Source organism: Ovis aries, chromosome X (genome assembly GCF_016772045.2).
Source record: "Ovis aries strain OAR_USU_Benz2616 breed Rambouillet chromosome X, ARS-UI_Ramb_v3.0, whole genome shotgun sequence".
NCBI lineage: Eukaryota > Metazoa > Chordata > Mammalia > Artiodactyla > Bovidae > Ovis > Ovis aries.
In genome coordinates, this window is record NC_056080.1 from 29,032,650 (window position 1) to 29,046,388 (window position 13,739).

At 41.3% G+C, this 13,739-nt stretch overlaps 1 pseudogene; it reads right to left on the bottom strand.

Moving 5' to 3' along the window:
- Positions 1-7,780: 7,780 nt before the first annotated feature.
- Positions 7,781-11,046, bottom strand: LOC106991961 (ubiquitin-conjugating enzyme E2 D3-like; annotated as a pseudogene).
- Between the last annotated feature and the right edge of the window lie 2,693 nt (positions 11,047-13,739).

Below are 13,739 nucleotides of genomic sequence, written 5' to 3' on the forward strand. Positions count from 1 at the left end.
GGCGGTTGCCACAAGAAGGGGTTGCAGGATGGATGAAATGGGTGTAAGTGACCAAATGGCATAAAGATTCACAACTTTCACTTACAAACTAAAGAAGCCCTAGGGATATAATATACAGCATGGTGACTGCAGTTAATCGTTGTTGTTAAGTCGCCAAGTCGTTTCCTGCTCTCTGCAACCCCATGGATTGTAGCTTGCCAGCCTCCTCTGTCTTTGGAGTTTTCCATGCAAAGATACTGGATTGAGTTGCCATGTCCTCCTCCAGGGGATCTTCCCGACCCAGGAATTGAACCTGTATCTCCCGCATCAACAGGCAGATTCTTTACCACTGAGCCACCAGGGAAGCCCATAGTTAATAATACTGTATTGGACATAGACTGGCGATTCGTTTCTTACATGATAGTACAATGTATGGCAAAACCAATACAGTATTGTAAACTAAAATAAAGTAAAAATTAAAATAAAAAAAATACTGTATTCTATATGTGAAAGTTCCTGAGAGAATATTATTTCCTCCTGAGAGAATATATTCTCCTGAGAGAACATATTTTTATTTTTTTGTTTTAATTTAAATTTATTTATTTTAATTGGAGGCTAATTACTTTAAAATATTGTATCGGTTTTGCCATACATCAGCATGATCCACCATGGGTGTACATCTGTTCCCCATCCTGAACACCCCTCCTACCTCCCTCCCCGTACAATCCCTCTGGGTCATCCCAGTGCACCAGCCCCAAGAATCCTGTATCATGCATTAAACCTGGACTGGTGATTCATTTCATATATGATATTATACATGTTTCAATGCCATTCTCCCAAATCATCCAACCCTCTCCCTCTCCCACAGAGTCCAAAAGACTGTTCTATACATCTGTGTCATTTTGCTGTCTCGCATACAGGGTTATCATTACCATCTTTCTAAATTCCATATATATGCGTTAGTAAACTGTATTGGTGTTTTTCTTTCTGGCTTACTTCACTCTGTATAATAGGCTCCAGTTTCATCCACCTCATTAGAACCGATTCAAATGTATTTTTTTTACTGGCTGAGGAATACTCCATTGTGTATATATACCACAGCTTTCTTATCCATTTATCTGCTGATGGACATCTAGGTAGCCTCCATGTCCTGGCTATTATAAACAGTGCTGCGATGAACATTGGGGTACATGTGTCTCTTTCAATTCTGGTTTCCTCGGTGTGTATGCCCATCAGTGGGATTGCTGGGTCAGGAAGAGGAACCAGAGATCAAATTGCCAACATCTGCTGGATCATGGAAAAAGCAAGAGAGTTCCAGAAAAACATCTATTTCTGCTTTATTGACTATGCCAAAGCCTTTGACTGTGTGGATCACAATAAACTGTGGGAAATTCTGAAAGAGATGGGAATACCAGACCACCTGACCTGTCTCTTGAGAAATCTGTATGCATGTCAGGAAGCAACAGTTAGAACTGGACATGGAACAACAGACTGGTTCCAAATAAGAAAAGGAGTACGTCAGGGCTGTATATTGTCACCCTGCTTATTTCACTTACATTCAGAGTACATCATGAGAAACGCTGGACTGGAAGAAACACAAGCTGGAATCAAGATTGCCGGGAGAAATCTCAATAACCTCAGATATGCAGATGACACCACCCTTATGGCAGAAAGTGAACAGGAGCTAAAAAACCTTTTGATGAAAGTGAACTTGGAGAGTGGAAAAGTTGGCTTAAAGCTCAACACTCAGAAAACAAAGATCATGGCATCCAGCCCCATCACTTCATGGAAAATAGATGGGAAAACAGTGGAAACAGTGTCAGACTTTATTTTGGGGGGCTCCAGAATCACTGCAGATGGTGATTGCAGCCATGAAATTAAAAGACGCTTACTCCTTGGAAGAAAAGTTATGAGCAACCTAGATAGCATATTCAAAAGCAGAGACATTACTTTGCCGACTAAGGTCCATCTCGTCAAGGCTATGATTTTTCCTGTGGTCATATATGGATGTGAGAGTTGGACTGTGAAGAAGGCTGAGCACCAAAGAATTGATGGTTTTGAACTGTGGTGTTGGAGAAGACTCTTGAGAGTCCCTTGGACTGCAAGGAGATCCAACCAGTCCATTCTGAAGGAGATGAGCCCTGGGATTTCTTTGGAAGGAATGATGCTGGAGCTGAAACTCCAGTACTTTGGCCACCTCATGTGAAGAGTTGACTCACTGGAAAAGACTTTGATTCTGGGAGGGATTGGGGGCAGGAGGAGAAGGGGACGACCGAGGATGAGATGGCTGGATGGCATCACTGACTCGATGGACGTGAGTCTGAGTGAACTCCGGGAGTTGGTGATGGACAGGGAGGCCTGGCGTGTTGCGATTCATGGGGTCACAAAGAGTCGGACATGACTGAGCAACTGAACTGAACTGAAGGCAGTTCTATTTCCAGTTTTTTTAAGGAATCGACACACTGTTCTCCATAGTGTCTGTACTAGTTTGTATTCCCACCAACAGTGTAAGGGGGTTTCCTTTCTCTACCCCCTCTCCAGCATTTATTGCTTGTAGACTTTTGGATTGCAGCCATTCTGACTGGTGAAATGGTACCTCATTGTGGTCTTGATTTGCATTTCTCTGATAACGAGTGATGTTGAGCATCTTTGCATGTGTTTGTTAGCCATCTGTATGTCTTCTTTGGAGAAGTGTCTATTTAGTTCTTTGGCCCATTTTTTTACTGGGTCATTTATTTTTCTGGAATTGAGCTGCATAAGTTGCTTGTATATTTTTGAGATAAGTTGTTTGTCAGTTGCTTTATTTGCTATTATTTTCTCCCATTCTGAAGGCTGTCTTTTCACCTTGCTTATAGTTTCCTTTGTTGTGCAGAAGCTTTTAAGTTTATTTAGTTACCATTCATTTATTTTTGCTTTTATTTCCAATACTCTGGGAGGTGGGTCATAGAGGACCCTGCTGTGATTTATGTCAGAGAGTCTTTTGCCTATGTTCTCCTCTAGGAGTTTCATAGTTTCTGGTCTTACATTTAGATCTTTAATCCATTTTGAGTTTATTTTTGTGTGCGGTGTTAGAAAGTGACCTAGTTTCGTTCTTTTACAAGTGGTTGACCAGTTTTCCCAGCACCACTTGTTAAAGAGATTGTCTTTTCTCCATTGTATATTCTTGCCTCCTTTGTCAAAGATAAGGTGTCCATAGGTGCGTGGATTTACTTCTGGGCTTTCTGTTTTGTTCCATTGATCTACATTTCTGTCTTTGTGCCAGTACCATACTGCCTTCATGATTGTGGCTTTGTAGTAGAGTTTGAAGTCAGGCCGGTTGAATCCTTCAGTTCCATTCTTCTTTCTCAAGATTGCTTTGGTTATTCAAGGTTTTTGTATTTCCATACAAATTGTAAAATTATTTGTTCTAGTTCTGTGAAAAATACAGTTGGTAGCTTGATAGGGATTGCATTGCATCTATAGACTCCTTTGGGTAGTATAATCATCGTCACTATATTGATTCTTCCAATCCATGAACATGGTATATTTCTCTATCTGTGCATGTCTTGTTTGATTTCTTTCACCAGCGTTTTATAGTTTTCTATCTATAGGTCTTTTGTTTCTTTAGGTAGATATATTCCTAAGTATTTTATTCTTTTCATTGCAATGGTGAATGGAATTGTTTCTTTAATTTCTCTTTCTGTTTTCTCATTGTTAGTGTATAGGAATGCAAGGGATTTCTGTGTGTTGATTTTATATCCTGCAACTTTACACTATTCATTGATTAGCTCTAGTAATTTTCTGGTGGAGTCTTTAGGGTTATCTATGTAGAGGATCATGTCATCCGCAAACAGTGAAAGTTTTATTCTTTTCCAATCTGGATTCCTTTTATTTCTTTTTCTGCTCTGATTGCTCCAGCCAAAACTTCCAAAACTGTGTTGAATAGTAGTGGTGAGAGTGGGCACCCTTGTCTTGTTCCTGACTTTAGGGGAAATGCTTTCAAGTTTTTGCCATTGAGGATAATGTTTGCTGTGGGATTGTCATATATAGCTTTTATTATGTTGAGGTATGTTCCTTCTATTCCTCCTTTCTGGAGAGTTTTTATCATAAATGGATGTTGAATTTTGTCCAAAGGCTTTCTCTGCATCTATTGAGATAATCATATGGCTTTTATTTTTCAATTTTTAATATGGGGTATTACATTGATTGATTTGCGTATATTGAAGAATCCTCGCATCCCTGGGATAAAGCCCACTTGGTCATGGTCTATGATCTTTTTAATGTGTTGTTGGATTCTGATTGCTAGAATTTTGTTAAGGATTTTTGCATCATGCTCATCAGTGATATTGGCCTATAGTTTTCTTTTTTTGTGGCATCTTTGTCTGGTTTTGGTATTAGGGTGATGGTAGCCTCATAGAATGAGTTTGGAAGTTTACCTTCCTCTGCAATATTCTGGAAGAGTTTGAGTAGGATAGGTGTTAGCTCTTCTCTAAATTTTTGGTAGAATTCAGCTGTGAAGCCGTCTGGGCCTGGGCTTTTGTTTGCTGGAAGATTTCTGATTACAGTTTCAATTTCCGTGCTTGTGATGGGTCTGTTAAGATTTTCTATTTCTTCCTGGTTCAGTTTTGGAAAGTTATACTTTTCTAAGTGCCGGATTCCAGCCCCAGTGGATCCAGGGTAATTCGAAGGGGAGACAGAATCGGCATCCTAGGAAATCACATATTTAATTACAGATATAGAGAGAGATTAGAAACGGATAGTGTAGTAGGAAATATTAGTGGAGAAAAAGAGGCTGAATAACTTGGTTTACGTGGGATACCAATAAAATTCCAAGACAAGGCATTTGTGCCATCTACGTTGGGCCACCGGCACCACTTGAATATCAGAAGGTGCCCCTCCTTGGGCTCCTTCTCACGTGGAACTTAAAAGCCGGGGCGAGTAAGTAGACGTGGCGAGCACCCACGCTCCAGATGGGAATTCAGCCAGAAAAACGGGGAGTAAGAAAGAACGACATGGGGGAATCACTCTTTCCAGAAACTGATCCCATCTCTTTATTTTTTAGGTTTGCTTATATACCTTTTGTTACACATAGAGACACATGGAAATTTTAAAGTCATGCGAGGGTCAGCAGTCCTGACCTTTATCAAAATCAGGTGCTTCACATAAATGTATTAAAAAAGGTCTTAGGGGTTTTACATCATCTTCTGGCCATGAGGCCTGCTGACATTTTACAGCCCTTTCTTTCTGATAATGGTCAGTTAACCAGAAAACTTATTTTTTCCAAGGGTGTTTTTTCTTAAACCAGGCACCACACTCTGAAGGTAGCAGATAAAGTTGCATTCCTATAGGGTGAGGGTGTAGTGGGTTACAACTAAGAAAGGAATTTATTTAACCTAAGGTTAACATGATTAATCTTAAAGGTTAATACTTATTTCTCCTATATGCTAGTTTTATTCATTATAAGGGCAGGGAATATGGAGATTTAACAGCAAACATCAGCCCGACAAATGAAAACCCTTCACCAATGTTCCCCTTAAGATCTGTTTAGTCTTAAAATACTGATAAAGTTACATTTCTACATAGCAAGAAAGCAGTGATTTATAACAAAGGACTTAATTTTTTTTAATTAAAAAAAAGAAAGATCATAAAAATAGTAAAATTATATCTAGGACTTTGGTGGTGTTGTGGGTAGTGTGGGGTCAGTTCATTTTCGGATAGTTCCTTGGTCCGGCTTATATTTCTCAAGATCTATAGGCCCCTTCCTATGTAGTCAGTACTAACGACAGGGTTTTAATCTATTGCATCTGTCACTTCCAAGGCGGTTCCCTCTGTTTTAGCTTCTTCTGTTTGCTGGTCTCTTCAGTGTCTAATTCCCACCCTGACACAAGGGGGCGGTGGTGGACACTTTTTTAGGCTCACTTGTTCAGTCTCACTGTGGGGAGGGAGGGATGCTGCAAACAAATAACACTGGCATGTGCTTGCAGTGTCTCAGCCACACTGGGCCTGTCCCCACTCACAGCGCGTGTGCCCTCCCTGCCCACACTGCTCAGGCTCTAAGTTGCTCCGCCGGGAACCATCCAAGGCCGGCCCTGGGTGGCATGCACCTCCCAGGTCTAAGTGGCTCAGGTTCAGGCACTTGGGTAGTCCTCAGAGACGCAGACTCGGTTGGGCCTGCATTTTGTGCCCTTCCCAGGTCTGAGCAGCTCAAGTGATGAGGTGTTCGGTGAGTACAGTCGCTGCAACTTATCTCCTCCCCCATCCCTGCTGCTCGATTTTCTGGGTGTACAACCGGCGCACCTTTGCAGACAGATGTCCAGAACCCCGAGAAGTCTTAGTTAGCAAAGAAGCCTGCTTGAGGTTTGGTAGATAATGTCTCTCTGGGACTGCGATTGCCCCCTTCCGGCTCTGGCTGCCTGTCACCAGAGGGGGATGGTCTGCAGCCGGCTAGTTCTGTTCAGTCCTTTGTTCTGTGCATGGGCCTGGTGGTGTCTCAGGGCTGGTGGTGTCTTAGGGCTGGTAGATATCCCACAGTCTGGTTTGCTAGTCCAAGTTACTTTCCTCAGATTGCCCTCAGGGCATTCAGGCCAGATCCTTACTCTAAGCAATACAGCCCGCACCTCCCTGCCCAGCCCCCGCTTACTAGTGCCAGGTGCAGGCGTCTGTGCTGCTTCTCCACTGGGGGAGTTACCGTTGGGCTTGTAATCTGTGGGTTTTAATTATTTATTTATTTTTCTTCCTTGTTATGTTGCCCTCTGTGCTTCAAGGCTCGCCACAGACTCGGCAGTGAGAGTGTTTCCTGGTGTTTGGAAACTTCTCTTTTTAAGACTCCCTTTCTGGGATGGAGTTCTGTCCCTACCTCTTTTGTCTCTTTTTTCATCTTTTATATTTTTTCCTACCTCCTTTCAAAGACAATGGGCTGCTTTTCTGGGTGCCTGATGTCCTCTGCTGTCATTCAGAAGTTGTTTTGTGGAATTTACTCAGTGTCATTCAGAAGTTGTTTTGTGGAATTTACTCAGTGTTTAAATGTTCTTTTGATGAATTTGTGGGGGAGAAAGTGGTCTCCCTGTCCTATTCCTCTGCCATCTTAGGACCGCCCCAGAATACATATTTTTAAAGCGATGTACAGTTGTTATGGTCTTCCCTGGTGGCTCAGATGGCAAAGAATCTGCCTGCAATGTAGGAGACCTGGGTTTGATCACTTAGTCAGGAAGATCCCCTGGAGAAGGGAATGGTTACCCACTCCAGTGGGTAATTCGTACTTGGAGAATTCCATCAATAGAGGAGCCTGGCAGACTACCGTCCTTAGGGTCAAAAAGAGTTGAACAAGACTGAGCAACTAACACTTTCACTTAATTTTCATAGTTGATGTACGATATTTTATGTTTCAGGTACATGACAAAGTGATTCACAGTTTCTAAAAGTTATGTTCCATTTATAGTTATTATAAAATATTGGGTATATCCCCTTTATTGCAATATATCCTTGTAGCTTATCTATTTTTTACATATTAGTTTGCACCTCTTAATCTTCTATCCCTGCCCTTACCCTCCCCCTTGCTGCTCTCCACTGGTAACCACTACTAGCTTGTTCTCTGTATCTGTGAGTCTGCTTCATCTCCTTAGTCTGTTTTATTTTTTAATTCTCCATATAAATGGTATTATACAGCATTTGTCTTCCTCTATCTCACATATTTCAGTTAACATAATACCTTCCAATCAATCCATGTACTTGAAAAGGGCAAAAGTTCATTCTTTTTTATGACTGAGTAATATTCCATTGTCTGGATCTTTTCGAATTAGTGGGTCTTTTTTTTTTCATTTTTAGCAGTAATTTAAAGTTTATTCAAGCTTTAATGCAGGTTATTCTGACTTTAAGGTAGCATCACATGGCATACTTCTGAGTACATTCCTGAAAAATTCTTTTTACTTATTTCTGTTTTATAGATCTATGCAACCTCTGGCTCTGGGGAGGCTATCATCTGGGTTCTGATCGCATATTGGGGAACAAATGGACACCAGAACTCTAGAAATCATGAAAGCAAGAGACCACAGTGATCTTAGAGTAGCGAGCCGAGTGCCGCCATTAGTGTTCATGTCTGGGTGATAAATTCTGTTGCAAATGCACCCTTAGGTAGTGTGAATGGGTAGTCTTTACGGAAATGAATAGTCAAAGAGAATACACTGCCTCGATATGGGCTGCCATTCTTTTTCATAATTGTGATTTGCCAATGAAATGTATCATCCCCAACTGGACCTGCAGAATATTGTGCTGGAGGGTCACTGGCCACATCACTAAGTTCCTTATTAATCCATTTCAGTGCCACAGTCTGTGCTTTTTGTCTGACTCCTCACTGTCTCAGTGTGTGCTCAAACATCCGGCTAAACCTCCTGATTATCTGGTGGCTGGGAAGGACTATCTCTTCATCTCACACTGGCTCTGCCAGACACAGGTGCCTTCTTAATAACCAGGGAGGTTGGACTGGGGAGGGCTCCCTGGCAGAGAGTAGATGAGGCTGGAGAGGAAGGGGACACGAGCAGTGGAAACCCTTAGACTCAGACAAGCATCGAGTACCTGACAGAGACCATCCAAATTAGTGGGTTACTTTTTTTTCAGATATACACCCAGGAGTGGGATTGCAGGGTCATTTGTTTGGTCTGTTTTTAGATTTTGAGGACCCTCCTTACTGTTATCCATGGTGGCTGCACCAATTAACATTCCCACCAACAGTGTACAGATCTTGTCCACATGTTCACCAGCATTTGTGACTTCTCTTCCTTTGGGATGATAGCCCTTCTGATAGGTATAAGATAATACCTCATTGTGGGTTTAGTTTGCATTCATATGATGATTAATGATGTTGAACATCTTTTCATGTGCCTCTTGGCCATTTGTATGTCTTCCTTGAAAAATGTGTATTTAAGTCTTCTGCCCATCTTTTTCTTGATTGTTTTTTTTAAAACTGTTATATCAACTGTTTATATATTTTGGATATTAACCCCTTATTGGTGATATCATTGGCAAATATTTTCTCCCATATAGTAGGTTGGCTTTTCATTTTGTTGATGGTTTCCTTTGCTGTGCAAAAGCTTTTAACTTTAATTACTACCCATTTATTTATTTTTGCTTTTATTTCCCTAGTTTTAGGAGACAGATCCAAAAAATATTGTTTTGATTTATGTCAAAGAGTGTTCTGCTCTTTTTATCTTCTAAGTTTTACGGTTTCCCCTCTTATAGCTAGGTCTTTAATCCATTTTCAGTTTACTTTTGTATATGGTGTTATAGAATATGCTGATCTCATTCTTTGAGAGCTACATGTCAAAGAATGAGATTAGAGCATAAATACAATTTGGTAATGTCAGAAAATTAAATGTGCTTTTACATTTGAGCCAGTAATTCAGTGTTTCCAGAAATTAACTTTGAAGAGACATCCACAACCATAGGAAAATACGTAAATGTCCATGCACATGTTAACTGAGGCAACATGATATATCCACAGAGTGGATTACTACGAAGCTATAAAAAGGAGTGAGTACAATTTTGTGAACTAATAAGGGATGCTTCCGTGATAGATAGAGGTATATAAAAGAATGTGGGAGTTTGGGGCTAATGTCAACGATACCAAGTCCAGTGCCGTCCCGTTCTGGTATGAAGAGGCTTTGAGAGCTGAAAGAGAGAGCCAGAGCCAGAGCTGCAGCCAGGCTCCTACGGTGCCAGGGCCGGTGCACTTTCTGGAGCATGTACAAAGCTCCTCCCACCCCTAGTGAAGTCTGAGCAGATACATCACATTGCATTTCAAGAAAGCAGGCAATCTTCCCAGTAGTGGAGGGCCATGGTGGGGCTCATGGAAATTCAGCATATAACGTATTTATCTTCCTATACAATATGCACAAATTGGAGACTTTTCTTTTTTCTGATTTTAAATGTTGTTCCTTTTAATTAAAGATGTGTTTAGATTCAGAGTCCAAGTAAACTAATGGCACAGCTCCCAGATATACTGCAGATTATCAAGTTGAAAAATTAGAATTTTCGTAGTACATAGCACAGAATGAAATCCAAGAATCATTTCTTGTCATTCAGAATAACACAACATAATATTGGAATATGGATTTTTTTTGGACAATGGAAATTTTTCCACAGTGAAGTCTGTGTGATTATCAGATATGGAAAAAAATCTTAAGAGGTATTCACATCTTGATTTGTTTTGTTTTAGTCTTTCTTTGTAAAATTGAAGTTTATTTACCTGGATTAGCTTAGCTTATTTAAGAAGGTAGTAGAAGTGAAATCCCAGTAAAATTGCTTTCTTGCACACGTGCACTATAGTTGTTCAAATATCAACTTAGCATCTGCTCTTTAGAAGGCTTCTGGGTGGTTTTGCCCCACTCCAGTACTCTTGCCTGGAAAATCCCATGGAAGGCTGCAGTTCATGGGGTCGCTGAGGGTCAGACACGACTGAGCAACTTCACTTTCACTTTTCACTTTCATGCACTAGAGAAGGAAATGGCAACCCACTCCAGTGTTCTTGCCTGGAGAATCCCAGGGACGGGGGAGCCTGGTGGGCTACCATCTATGGGGTCGCACAGAGTTGGACACGACTAATGTGACTTAGCAGCAGTAGCAGCAGCAAGAAAAATAAACTGAACCGCTTCTTATAGAATTCTAGAGTCTAAGAGCAGCATTCATATAAAGTAGCTGGTGACCTGAGATCTAGCGGCCTAATAAAAATGAGGTGTAAGGAGGTGAGGGGATTGAGGGCTTCCTCATGAGGAGTCTAGTGTAAATACACTGAGGCAAGGCACTTGGAGACTTTAGGGCAATAAAAGTCTGGTGGTGGAAGGTAGTTTTAAGTTAGGCTACATGGCGAGCCCACCAGGGAGGCTGTGGAAACACTGAATAGGGGTCAGACCCTCAGATGCTGGGTCTCAAACTTGAGAGGCTTAAGCCTGGAATGGAAAACTACCCTGAATGAACTACCCTTCATTGTTTTCCATGTAGCTGCCCAATTTTCACAGTAGCACTTACTGAAGAGACTGGCATTTTTGGTTTGTGAGTATTCTGTTCAGGATTTGCACCTATGTTCTTCAGTGACATTGGCCTGTAATTTCCTTTTTTGGTGAATCTTTGTCTGATTTTGCTATCAGGGTGATGGTGGCCTCGTAGAACGATCTTGGGAGTGTTTCTTCCTCTGCAATTTTTTGGAAGACTTTGAGATCGATAGGTAATAACTCTTCTCTGTTAGATAGAATTCATCTGTGAAACCATGTGGTCCTGGACTTTTGGATATTGGAAATTGTTAAATCACTGTTTCAATTTCAGAACTTGTGATTGGTCTGCTTACATTCTCTATTTCTTCCTTGTTCAGTCTTGGAAGGTTGTACCTCTCTAAGAATCTGTCTATTTCTTCTAGGTTATCCATTTTATTTGCATATAGTTGTCTGTAGTAGTCTTTTATGATCCTTTGAATTTCACACAAGTACATTCTTAATGAAATCAGCCCTGATTACCTTGGTGTGGTGAGAGCATAGAGGTAAAATGAGAGAGTGTAAAGCAGGAAAATGTGGCCCCCCTGCCATAAGAACATACCCTGAGCCCTGGTTAAAGGAATTTCATACAATTGGACACATTCTGGTATTTCTTCACTAAAAAGTCTAGTCCTCTTCTGTATGAGCCAGAATAGCGGGGAGATAGCATTGAACTGCTTATAAATGTGTGTGCGTGATGTTAAAAATGAAATTTTACCAGGAAAAATAACCTTTGGTTCTGGTCTTAAAGGTAATGGGCTACATAGAAGCCTTGGGATTGAATGTATTTCCCCTGAAAATTGCCCAGATATCTAGATTTGCTTGTCTGTGTGTGATCTCTGCTGGAGTGGTAAAATGTTTTGGTCATCTACCAGAAAGATTAAACCCCAGCATGCTCAGAAAGGAAGTGAGGAAATCAGTGTTTAAACACGTGTGCTCCTGAATTCTTCTCTCAAACTCAGCTCTGGCTGAGTTTAAGACAGCTTCCTCTTTCACTTTCTTCAACATGATGCAATCACTCTTTCACCCTCTGCCTCACTAGGTAAGTTTTTCAAGGTAGAGGGTGAGACAGAGTCTAAGTGTGCATATGCCCGTCTTTAGTAGACAAGCATGCCCTCAGCACATGGCAGGGTGGAAATATTAGGAGCCTCTGACCAAATGGGCTCCAGTCTTGAAAATGGTGGGACGGATTCCTTGGAAGCTGGGTAGCACACATGCCTCTCAAGCTACAGATTGACAACCATATATAATGGAAAATTGTTCAGGGTTGTTTTAAGTGAACCCTCAGATCCAAGCTAGTCACCTTGAGACTGTCCATTCTTCTCAGTGGTTTCTCCAGGGAATTCATACAGCCAACTCTTCCCAGAAACCAAACTAGGAGATGGAATTGAGTCCTAAATTAAGGGGTGATGCCTCTAGTTTGCCCATTTTCTCCCTAGAAAGAAGCAAAGCACTCTGAGCCACAGATAGACAAGCCCTGATGGGTTTCCTACAGCTCCCATGAATGCAGGGGTTTTCCAGGGGAAGCCAACATTTCTGCCTCATCCAGAGACCTCAAGCTCCTGATAAGAGTGCTGGTTGAGGTCGACTGCAATCCATGAAGGCTGGGAAGAGGCATCAAGCATTGGTAAGACAGTTGGTCCAGGTTCTGTTTGCTGGCCAAAATGTAAACTATTTTGAGCACTACAGTGGAAGTGCAGTCTATAGGGTTGCAAAGAGTTGAACATGACTGACTGACTGAACTGAACCGAACTGAACAGTGGAAGAAATTGGTCATTCAACTGCAGAGCTCAGTTTGGGCTGATGAGTGGCCAGGAAGAGCCAGGACAGCTAACCCAACAGTAATATAAGTCCATCCAGGCACCAAAACTCCAAACTTTATAGCATATAAAGAGACATGTGAAGGAAGTTAAATCTCTGATAATTACCTTACTTAAATACCCATGAATCCAACCTTGTCAGTGCTTATATAATACTCCAGTCTGGTGGGTACAAAGATTTGAGACTTGGGATTATCATTTTGTACAATATTTGAGAATCATTCACCAAATTGAGAATGATTTCCCATAAGATAGAAGAATGTACAAAGAGAGATGGGTGGGGGGATTGAAACATAAAACATCGACCAACTTAAACTTGTTTTGCTTCATTAAAACAGGTTGCTGGTTAATGAAACCTTGAGTTATTTTTCGAGACAGCACCAGGCATGTGCAAAAGGGAGCCCCTGTTTCCAGGATGACCCCTGACCCAAGAGGGCTCAGTCTGTGAAACTCTGAGAGTAGGAATGTTGCCATGGGAGAACTGTATGATGTCCTTCAGTACAGAAAATCTGGTTTCTAGCAGCATGAATAGCTTACATGAACTAATTCAAGACTAGCCAATTAGCTTCCAAGTTTGCAGTTCCCCTAAACCCTTTAATTTTACCTCAAACTCTGGATTGAGGAGACAGATTTGAGAGCCCTGCCTCGTGTCTTCTTGCTACTCCATGTTGGATTAAAGTTTTTCTCTCAAAAGCCTGTTCTATAGTATTGGCTTCTATGTGCATCAGGCAGCGAGCCCTTGCTGGGGACACTAGTGACTGATAGGCCTGGAGTTAGATTCCTCTCTGAATTCCTCTAGATCCCACACTGTTACACTCCTCTTGACCCTAAGCAGAGCTTGTGTTGTTTAACACTCAAATGTATATTGGGATAAAAGTAAGGACTCTGGATATATTCCAAGACACTTCTTTAGGCACAAAGCCTTGAAGGCTACCTCAGTAAA